The sequence below is a fragment of the Myotis daubentonii genome, chromosome 8, assembly GCF_963259705.1.
Source record: "Myotis daubentonii chromosome 8, mMyoDau2.1, whole genome shotgun sequence".
Taxonomy (NCBI): domain Eukaryota; kingdom Metazoa; phylum Chordata; class Mammalia; order Chiroptera; family Vespertilionidae; genus Myotis; species Myotis daubentonii.
In genome coordinates this window covers 67029052-67038673 of record NC_081847.1, presented here as the reverse complement: position 1 = coordinate 67038673, position 9622 = coordinate 67029052, and the positions used below count along the sequence as shown (strand labels likewise).

The following is a 9622-nucleotide window of genomic DNA, read 5'->3' as shown; positions in this document are numbered from 1 at the left end:
GCAGGTTATGTGCACCCTCCTGCTGTAGTTGAGCCTTGACTGCTATTGGCATGTCAGTGGGAGAGATTGACCCCAAGCCAACTGGCTATGAGGACCTACTGTGACTAGACAGTGGGAGTTGCTGTGTAGGGGCAGACATCATGGAGCAAGAATTGCTTTAGGGGATTGCTAGTGCCTGCCACTTGAGTGTGTAATTGGTAGAGATGGCTGGGTGGTACTCTGGCATGGTCCAAAGCTTTCCACTAGGTGCACTGGCTCTTGGGCTTCCCAGGAGGTGAGGACCAAGATCAGCCATCAACTCATCGCTGCCTGAGGCTACCTGGTGTGAGCCACAAAGCAATCTGCAGATGGCTGCTGCTTGCGCTGGGCGTAGAGGTGCCTGGGAGACCTAAACTACAAGCTAAGGCGGCTGCTGCTAGTGATAGATGTGGGGCCACTTAGTAAAACATACAGGGCATGCGGAGGCCAGATCCTGCTTGTCTGGGGGTTGTGACCCTTTGAGAGACTTTAGGAAAGCCCAACGCATGAACCAAGACAGGTCATTTGTATAGAAAAGCCACTGGAAGCAGCGTGGGGCTTGGATGGGCCTGCAAGTTGGGTAGGGCCCGGTTTCAGGGAATCACCATGTGGAGTTGATGGAGACTCAAATATAGTGCCTGCCTGCACCTCTGTCTGGGAGAAAGCCACCCCTCCAGACCTCCTGTATGTCCCTGGTCTTTCAAGCTGCTGCCTAAGCATTGGTTTCAGAGAGAGTAAGTCTATGCACAGGCCCTTTAAGAGGAACTTCCTGGGACTCTAGCAGCCCTCCATCTCACTCAGCCACAATCCCTGCTGGTTTACACAGCCTGAAGTTATGGGGACTTCTCTTCCCAGCACTAGAACCCTGGTGTGGGGCTTTGACCCTTTGCTCCTCAATGGGGACCTCCACAACTGAAATAATTCTCCTGATTTTAACCACCCCATGTTGGTATGGGACCAGCCCCTTTCGCATCTGCATCCCTCCTATCAGTCTCAATGTGGCTGCTTTTGTATGTCCTTAGATATAGGACTTCTGTTCAGCTAGATTTCAGGTGGTTCTCAGTGATGGTTGCTCTGTAGTTTAGTTGTAATTTTGATCTGATTATGGGAGGAGGCAAGTACCACATTTGCCTACTCTGCCATCTTGACTGGAAGCCCTGATGATTAAAGTCATAAAATCTGGCAGTAGGAGTTCAGTGGATGTGGATGATGAGGTGGGCCATGCACTGCCTGAGTGGAGTCCTGTGGGAAACAGGTGGGGGCCTCTTGGAAATAACCAAGAGATCACAGCATATACAGTCCCCAGAGGAGGCAGGCAAACTCCCTCCCCCCACCTTCATTTGAGGACATCATCAAAGTTAGGGGACTGCCTGGGTCAGACGCTCCCACCTTGCCACCTGAGCTGCTGCCTAGGGGTAGGAGCACCCACTGTGTCCCTCTGATCATTTGTTTCCTCCAACAAACCCTGTTTTCCAAACTTTTCCTAGTAAAATGAGCAGAACATTTCTTCAGTTGGGCACCCCAGTTCTCCCTTTAATGAAGCCTGGCATTGCTCAGAAAAAGGCAGGCAGGAAGGAGGCTAACATTCTCTACTCAGTGCCCGGCCATGCTAAGTGCTCATTTAATTCTCCTGACGGCCTTGTGAGGGAGGCATTGTGATCCCCACTCTATAGATGTGCAGATAGAGTGGGGGGTGGGTCCCACCAAAGTCCTGTGGGAAACAGCTGGGGGGCCCTTTAATGGTGGTGAATTCTTTTTCTCCCAGCACTGGTCTCTGTCTTTCAAGGCACTGGTGGGGCTGCTGGCTGGTTTCCTGCCCACCCTTCCAGGGGTCCTTGCACCCTGTGGGTCTATGAATGGGCCTCACCATTAAAGGGGTCAGCAAGGCAGAGCAGATGACTGGGAGGGCAGAGGCCTCAACCTTGACCTACAGAGTCGTTTAGCGTATTTTTACATAAATTTCTTCATTTCATCCCAAAACTCCAGTGAGTTGGTACCAGGTACACAAACAGAGGCCCATGAAAACCCAGGAACCAGTTCATAGGAGGGCTGGAGCCTAAACCCGGGCCTCCAGACTGCACGTGGACCACCTGTGTCACCAGAGAAAGGGCTTCAGAGTGGACAGCGCTTTCTCGATGCCAGGCAAGACCCCGAGTGTTCCGTACACATCTTCTCATTTACTCCTATTGCCCTCTGCATAGGTGTTCAGATTATCGCCATTTTGCCCTCTGCGGTAGGTGTTCAGAGGGCAAACTAAGACCCAGAAAGGTTTGTCACTTCAACAATAAATAAGTAGTGTAACAAAGGGAGAGTTAACTTTTGGTTGAAGGGAAATTCCACTTTGTCACACCTGGGCATGAATAAGCAGGCCCTGGCTTATAAACTCGGAGGAATTCTGTAGCGTTTTCATTTAAAGGGTTGCATATGCTTAATGGGAGCTGCCCTGCCTCCCAGGGCTGGATGCCAGGCAGGCCATCTGCTCCTGGGGCCAGGCCTTCCCCTCTGATAGTCACTGCCTTCTCCCAGAGCAACTGGCTCCTGATAGGCTGCAGCCATTAAACATGGCCCTGGAATAAGATCTCCACTAGCCTTTTCTGCAACCTAATTTCTACCACCGTGGGTACTGCCGTGTCCGCATAAATGCCCTGCTCATTTTCTGCTGCTGTTGTTGATCGAGGCTGCAGAACGCGAGGGGAGGAACAGTAGGACGCCCTGGCCGTGCAGGTTCCCCGCTCCTCTGTCCACAGCAGCCAGAGGGCCTTCAAAAACTCAGACCAGGTCACTCCCCTGCCCCGCACCAGCCTCTGTGCGGAGAACACCCCCTCCCAGCTTCTTGCTGCCTCCAGCGGCGTCACCTCTCAGAGGTTGTCTAAGGCACCTCTGCCTCCCAGCAGCCTTCCTGACACCACACCCTTTGTTCTGTGCCTGGGATAGGTGCACCTGTATTGCCTTGGGCGGGACCCTAAACCCAGACTGCTCTCATTCCCACTCATAACTGTCTCTCAGCCTTCAGTTCTCAGCTGTAACACTTCAAGGTCTTCCCAGTCCATTCCATCCAGTCCCAGTAAAGCCCCCTCTGGTATCCTCTCTTTGTGTTCATGGCATTTCTCACAATACACACTTCTTCATGTATTCTCTTCTGAGTACCTGTCTTTCCTATGAGACTATCAGCTGTGAGAGGGTAGGGACAATGCTGTTTATCCATCTCTGTGTCCCCAGAACCTGGCATGTGATAAGCTTTGAGTCGGTATTTCTGGACAGTCTCAGTCCAAGGGCCATTGTCACCGCCATGCTGTTACTGCAGGCTCAGAGCGGCCAGGTGACTTGCTCAGGGCCACGTGGGGTGGTGCTGGGAGTCAAACCATCCACCTGGCCGGTGCTCTCTGTTCACAGCCTCCCGGCATCTGTGGTATTATTTACTCGACATCTAAGTTCCTTAGTGCTGCATGTTTTCAGAGCATAAATATAACCATGATGTCTGTGAAACCCTAAGTGGTGGCCAGCATCCAGCGTGAATGTGGAAGTTCCACAGAAAGCCATGATAGGGGGTTTCCCTTTCCCCAAAGAGACAAGACATAAAGACACAGAGCTCAGGGTGTGGCTGGCTGCGATGGCAGCTAGGGGATGAGCTGGGAGGGGCTGGGACTAGGGTGGGCCTGGGGAACTGCTGGTCAGGTTTAGACACAGGATGGGCATAAGCAGATGGTGGTTCCACCTACAGCAGGTGTGTGGGGAAAGAGACAGGGAGGTCTGAGAAGGGGAGGGGGTGTCCAGGTCGGTAGGTGGCAAAGCAATAGAAAATCCTGGTGCCACCCTGCTTCCCAAGGCCCCTGCCTCAGGGCATAAGCTCCAACCTGGGAGACTACAGAGGGCAGAGGGGGGTCATACAGACACTCAACAAATCCTTACTAAGCTCCTACTATGCGCCAGCATTTTTCCCAACCGAGAATATAGTTGTAAATGAGAGCGATGAGATCTCTGCCCTCACAGAACACAATCTAGGAGGCAAAAGAAAACAGCACTGGATAAGTACCTTTAGACCAGCGGTCGCCAAGTGGTCCGTGGACCACTGGTGGTCCGTGATGTCCGAAAGGTTGGCGACCGCTGCTTTAGACAGTGACATGTACTGAAAAGACTGCTTCAACTGAAGTGGTCAGAAGAGGCCTGAGATTCAATGATAGTCAAAGCCAGCATGCAAAGATGGGTTGGGAGCGGTGATCCTCAGCAGAAGCCCCTACAGGTGGGAAAGGGCTCGCCAGCCTGGGCTGGAGCAGGCTTGGACAGGCTTTCAGGAGCCGATGGTGTGCACTACTCAAATCCAGACTCAGTGACGTCACAGTAGTAGCTTGAAATCAGCCATGGTGAGAACATTTACACCATGGAAATGGGCAAACACTACAAATGGGGATCACTTCCTTCCCACATCTTAAATACTTAGCACGTCCTGATTGGCATATCTGAGCATCAGCAAGGAGCCCAATGCAGGGGAGGAGAATATTGTCATTAAGCAGCAGGCTTTGCTCTGTGGCAGCAGACAGAATGTCTCTGAAGGGTTTCCAGCAGAGAGGTAAATGATTTGATTTTCACTTGGCCAAACAGATTCCACAAAACAAAGCCTCGTGTAGATAGGAGGAGGGGAGATTGATTTATCAGAATTGGGGACCAGGAAAGAGATGAATCCAGTAACTCAGGAGAACTGCCCCCGCTCCCCACCCCTTACAGCAGCAGCAGCATAAGACCAGAATGAGGCCAGTGGTCAGAGTGTGTGTCTGGAGATGCCTGACCTGGGTCTGGAGGGGAGAGGGGCCTGAGCCTGCAGGTGCTGCCAGGCCTGTGCCGAGAAGGGAGCTGAAGCGTCTGCACCTGCAGTGGGATGGCCATGTCACTCTCTTTCCAAAGCGATGGCAGCAGCAAGCTCAGGGGCCTCTGCCTCTCTACAGGTGGAACCCGTGGTTTACCCAGCAGGTCCCTGAGGGAGATCAGTCGTTTCAAAGTGGCTCTCAGTCTCCATACCAACATGGCTTCATTCTCGCCACTGGCAAGTTCCACGTGGCATCTGAGCCGCATCGTCACCCAGGTTGCATATGGCGACGAAAGCAGGGGCCTCTCGCCCTGGCCAGTTGGGGTCAGTGCATAGAGCGTCAGCCTGAAGACTGAAGGGTCACAGGCTCCATCCCTGGCCCCAGTCAGGGGCCACGCAGGAGGCAACCAACGGATGTGTCTCTCTGTCTCTCTCCCTCCCTTCCACTTCTCTAAAAATCAATGGGAAAATATCCTCAGGTGAGGATTAACAAACAAACAAACAAAAACAAAACAAAACCAAAAAGAAAAGCAGGTGCTTCTCCACATTGACTGCACATGCTGGGGACCCGACCGGCATGGCTCAGTGGTTGAGCATCGACCTATGAACCAGGAGGTCATGGCCCGATTCCCGGGTTGTGGGCTGGGGGACTTTCCCACCCCAGGCCCATTAAGCCCAGGGGCTCTCCTGACGGTGGGACTCAGCCTCAGCATGTTACAAAGCTCTCTGGGTGATTTCAAGGTGTGGCCCAAGTTGAGAACCAATGGATCAGAAGAATTTCTGTAGAGTAAAAAGCCAAGTATTTTTCCACATCTTGCCTAGGGGGTGGACTCTATGGACAGGCAATTCCTGGCACCATGACAATGCCTGGTGCATTGCCTATTCCGTTGCACATTAAGTGAAACCCCGAAGTTCTCCACCACGTTGGACCCTGATGGCATTGAGAGGCTAACTTTTGCATGACTGGCTTAAGCACTTGTCCATTTGCATTAACTGTGGGCTCAGCTGTTGCAATTCCCAAAGGATGTTAACGTGCTGAGCCTCCCCTTCAGGAGGTGCAGCCCCTTTTGCAGGTCGGAGATGATAACTAGCTTCCAGCCTGTGCTCTCTGTGCTCTAAGGCGCTGAGAGGATCCCATCAGCCGATCTCAGAAGTGTCAAGGGGGCAGGTATAACCAGGCGTCTGGGCATCCCATGGAGCAATGAAGGGGGTGTGAAATGTTTCTCTTGTATTTTTGGGAAAAGAGCAGGGAGGACAGATGTCAAAGGAAAATGAGGTTAACTGGTCCGTTGTGCTCCGCGCAAAGAATACAGCACGTAGCGTGGTGAAACAAAGCCATGCTGCCCTGCCCCTCACGCCCTGGCAGGGAGGAGTTGTCGAAAGGACACAGGCTGCCTGGCCGGTGTGGTTGAATGTCGAGGTCACGGTTCGATTCCCAGTCAGGGCACATGCCTGGGCTGTAGGCTTGATCCCCAGTGTGGGTCTGCAGGAGGCAGCCGATCAATGATTCTCTCATCCTTGATGTTTCTATCTCTCCCCTTCTCCCTTCCTCTCTGAAGGGAATAAAAATATATTTTTTAAAGAAAGAATACAGGCTTTTGAAAAAAAGGTGTTTATTCACTCAACACATATTCCCTGGTCCTTGCTCAGTGCCACTCGACTGGAGGACTGTTCTGGGATTTGCCACTTGGGCCTCTTGAGCTGACCTCAAAGTAGAGGAGAGAGCCAGTAAATGGCCACTTGTGCTGTGCAGTGAGGGTCCAGTGCAGGTCAGAACAGTCCAAGGGAGGGAGACCACCCAGGGGGGATGGAGGAGAGGCCTTTCTGAGGTGACGCCTGTCTGAGACCCGAGCATGAGAAGCAGCCCTGGGAGAGCGGGCAGAGGGCACTCCAGGGAGAAGGGTTGGCAAAGCCAAGCCCTGAGCTGGAAAGAACCGGGTGCTGCTGAAGCCCCTCCTGAGGACAGGGAGGTGAGCTGGGGAGGTGGCCAGAGGAGTGGTGAGGCAGGCAAAGGACAAGGTGACTTGTATTGAGCCCACTAACGGCCTGTTGGAGACCTGAAAGCCGGTGCTGACATGCTCCGATCTACCGTCACCAACTTGCCGTGTAACTTGGGCAATTAACTTCTCTGATTTCCACTCTCAACTGTGAAGAAGATAAAGCATGAGGTGATTTTAAGGATTAGAACTCTTGTCTATGGAGTTAACAGAGGAACTGACACATAGTAAATGCTCAATAAAATGGCAGCTACTGTTCTCCTCTTCCTCCTCCTCCTCCCTCCATCTCATGTGCACAAATTGGATGGGTGTGTATCACAGCAGCCACTCCTTGCTCCAGGGGACTCGAACCCGTCATGGGTTATATGTGAAGAATACATGAGTCTTGACAGTTGTATATTTAAGAATCTAAATCCCGCCCTAACCGGTTTGGCTCAGCGGATAGAGCGTCGGCCTGCGGACTGAAGGGTCCCGGGTTTGATTCCGGTCAAGGGCATGTACCTTTGTTGCGGGCACATCCCCAGTAGGTAGTATGCAGGAGGCAGCTGATCAATGTTTCTCTCTCAATGATGTTTCTAACTCTCTATCCCTCTCCCTTCCTCTCTGTAAAAAAACCAATAATATATACTATCTAATAAAAGAGAAAAATGGTAATTGGCGTATGACGATACCCTTTTCATTGGCTAATCAGGGCTATATTCAAATTAACTGCCAACTAAGATTGGCAGTTAACTGCCAACAAGATGGCGGTTAATTTGCATATGTAGGCACAATGCAGGGAGGCGAAAGGGAAAGCAGGAAGAAGCCCCCTGCCACTGACAGTGATCGGAAACCCACGGGGGAGCTAAGAGGTGGGGGGCAGGGCAAAGGCGGCCCTGGGGCCGCCTTTGCCCTGCCCCCCAGCCATGATCAGAGAATCAGGCGCCTTTGCCGCCCTGGCCAGTGATAGCAGGAAGTAGGGGTGGAGCCAGCGATGGGAGCTGGGCACGGTCGAAGCTGGCAGTCCCAGGAGCTAGGGGTCCCTTGCCTGGGCCTAAAGCGAAGCCCACGATCGCGGGGCCGCTGCAGCTGCAGGTCCCCGCTGCCCGGGCCGGACGCCTAGGCCAGAGGCCTCAGGCCTGGTCAAGGGGCCGATCCGGTGATTGGTGATCGGAGGGTGATGAGGGTCAACTCCTCTGGCCGAGGCATCAGGCCTGGGTGGGGGGCGGAGCTGGGGATTGGGGGGATATTATGGTCCCCTTGCCCAGGCCTGAAGCCTGGGTCAGAGGCGTCAGGCTTGGGCGGCGGGTGGAGCAAGCGATCAGAGGGAGATGGGGGTCCCCTGCCCAGGCATGATTCCTGGGCCAGAGGCCTCAGGCCTGGGCGGGGGCCAGAGCCAGTGATCAGGGGGAGATGGGGGTCCCCTGTCCAAGCCTGACACCTCTGGCGGAGGCGTCAGGCCTGGGCAAGGGGCCGATCAGGCGATCAGAGGGTGATGGGGGTCAACGCCTGAGGGCTCCCAGTATGTGAGAGGGGGCAGGCTGGGCTGAGGGACACTCCCCCACACACACCCAGTGCATGAATTTCGTGCACCGGGCCCCTAGTGTGTATGTATGTATATATATATATATATATATATATATATATATATATATATAAAAGAATCTAAATCCCCTCTCATTAAACTCCACCTCTGCTGGGCTGACACCAGCCAGTGTAAACACTGGGGTGAGCCATGTGCCGTGGGCACTGTTGCTTGTGTCCCAGAGTACTCATGCCTCTTTGAAGGCCTTCCTGGGTGACTGAGGCCCCAGCCAAGCTCTGCTTCTAGCTCCGAAGGCTTCTACTGCACAGATATTAGGTGCAAAATATAGCTGTTCATTTTAAAACCTCACTACCTTTGTCATTCACCCATCCATTCAGCATTTGCAGAGTGCCCACCGTGAGCTCAACGCTATGCTAGAAACTAAAGGAAAGGAAGGGAAAATGTCCTCAAGAAGGTTGTAACTGGTGGTGGGGGGAGGCAGAAGGCAGCTGTCACCACTCCTGTGACAGAGGGATTACAGAGGCCCAGAGCAGAGACTTAAGACAGTCTTTCAGAGGCTGTAAAATCTCTCTCAGAGGGGAACCTTAAGGCTCAGTCTTGAAGGAAGGGGAGGAGTTTGCCAGATGGAGAAAGAGGGAGGAGAATAGAAGGTATACACATAGTACAAATGCCCGCAGCCTGGGGAAGAATGAATGTGGAAGCACAATCATTCCACACAAAAGGAAAAAGTTGTGTGTCAGGATTCTTCTCATTGCCAGTGACAGACAACCCAGTGACCTCAGCAGCAAAAGGCAGGATGGGGGAGAATGCTGGCTTCACGTCCAGCTGGATTCAGGGCTCAAATACCATAGGACTTGGTGGCCCTCCTTTACATGGTTCTCTTCTGCTGGGTCAACTCATAGTTCAGTTTGGACCAGACGGTGGGGCAATTCTAGCCCACAGTCCAAGGCTGCAGCGTAGTGGGAAAATGAAGTGCCTTCTCCTGACCATCTCAGCCAAAGCTCTGGGATCAGCTCTGATTGGACCCAGTCAGCTTGGCTTGAGCCACATGCCTGTGCCTGAGCCAGTCACTGTGGCCTGATCACGGAGCACCCTGTTTGGCTTAGGGCTGGTCCACCTGGGCAGCGTGGCTAGGGAGGAAACCAGCACCAATGGAGGGCCTGCCATGTGCTAGGCTCTGTCACATGTTGACGTAATTTAGCACCTGTAACCCTCACCACCCCTCAGTAGAGGCAGAGGCTGGTATTACTCTTTTATGGTGAAGAAGTGAAGCTTTAAGGA

The 9622-nt window shown here is 53.0% G+C and overlaps 1 protein-coding gene across 3 annotated transcripts in view; it reads left to right on the top strand.

Moving 5' to 3' along the window:
* The window catches only part of MGLL (monoglyceride lipase), a 103289-nt gene that overhangs the window by 30961 nt on the left and 62706 nt on the right, over positions 1 to 9622 (top strand). The window lies entirely within an intron of this gene.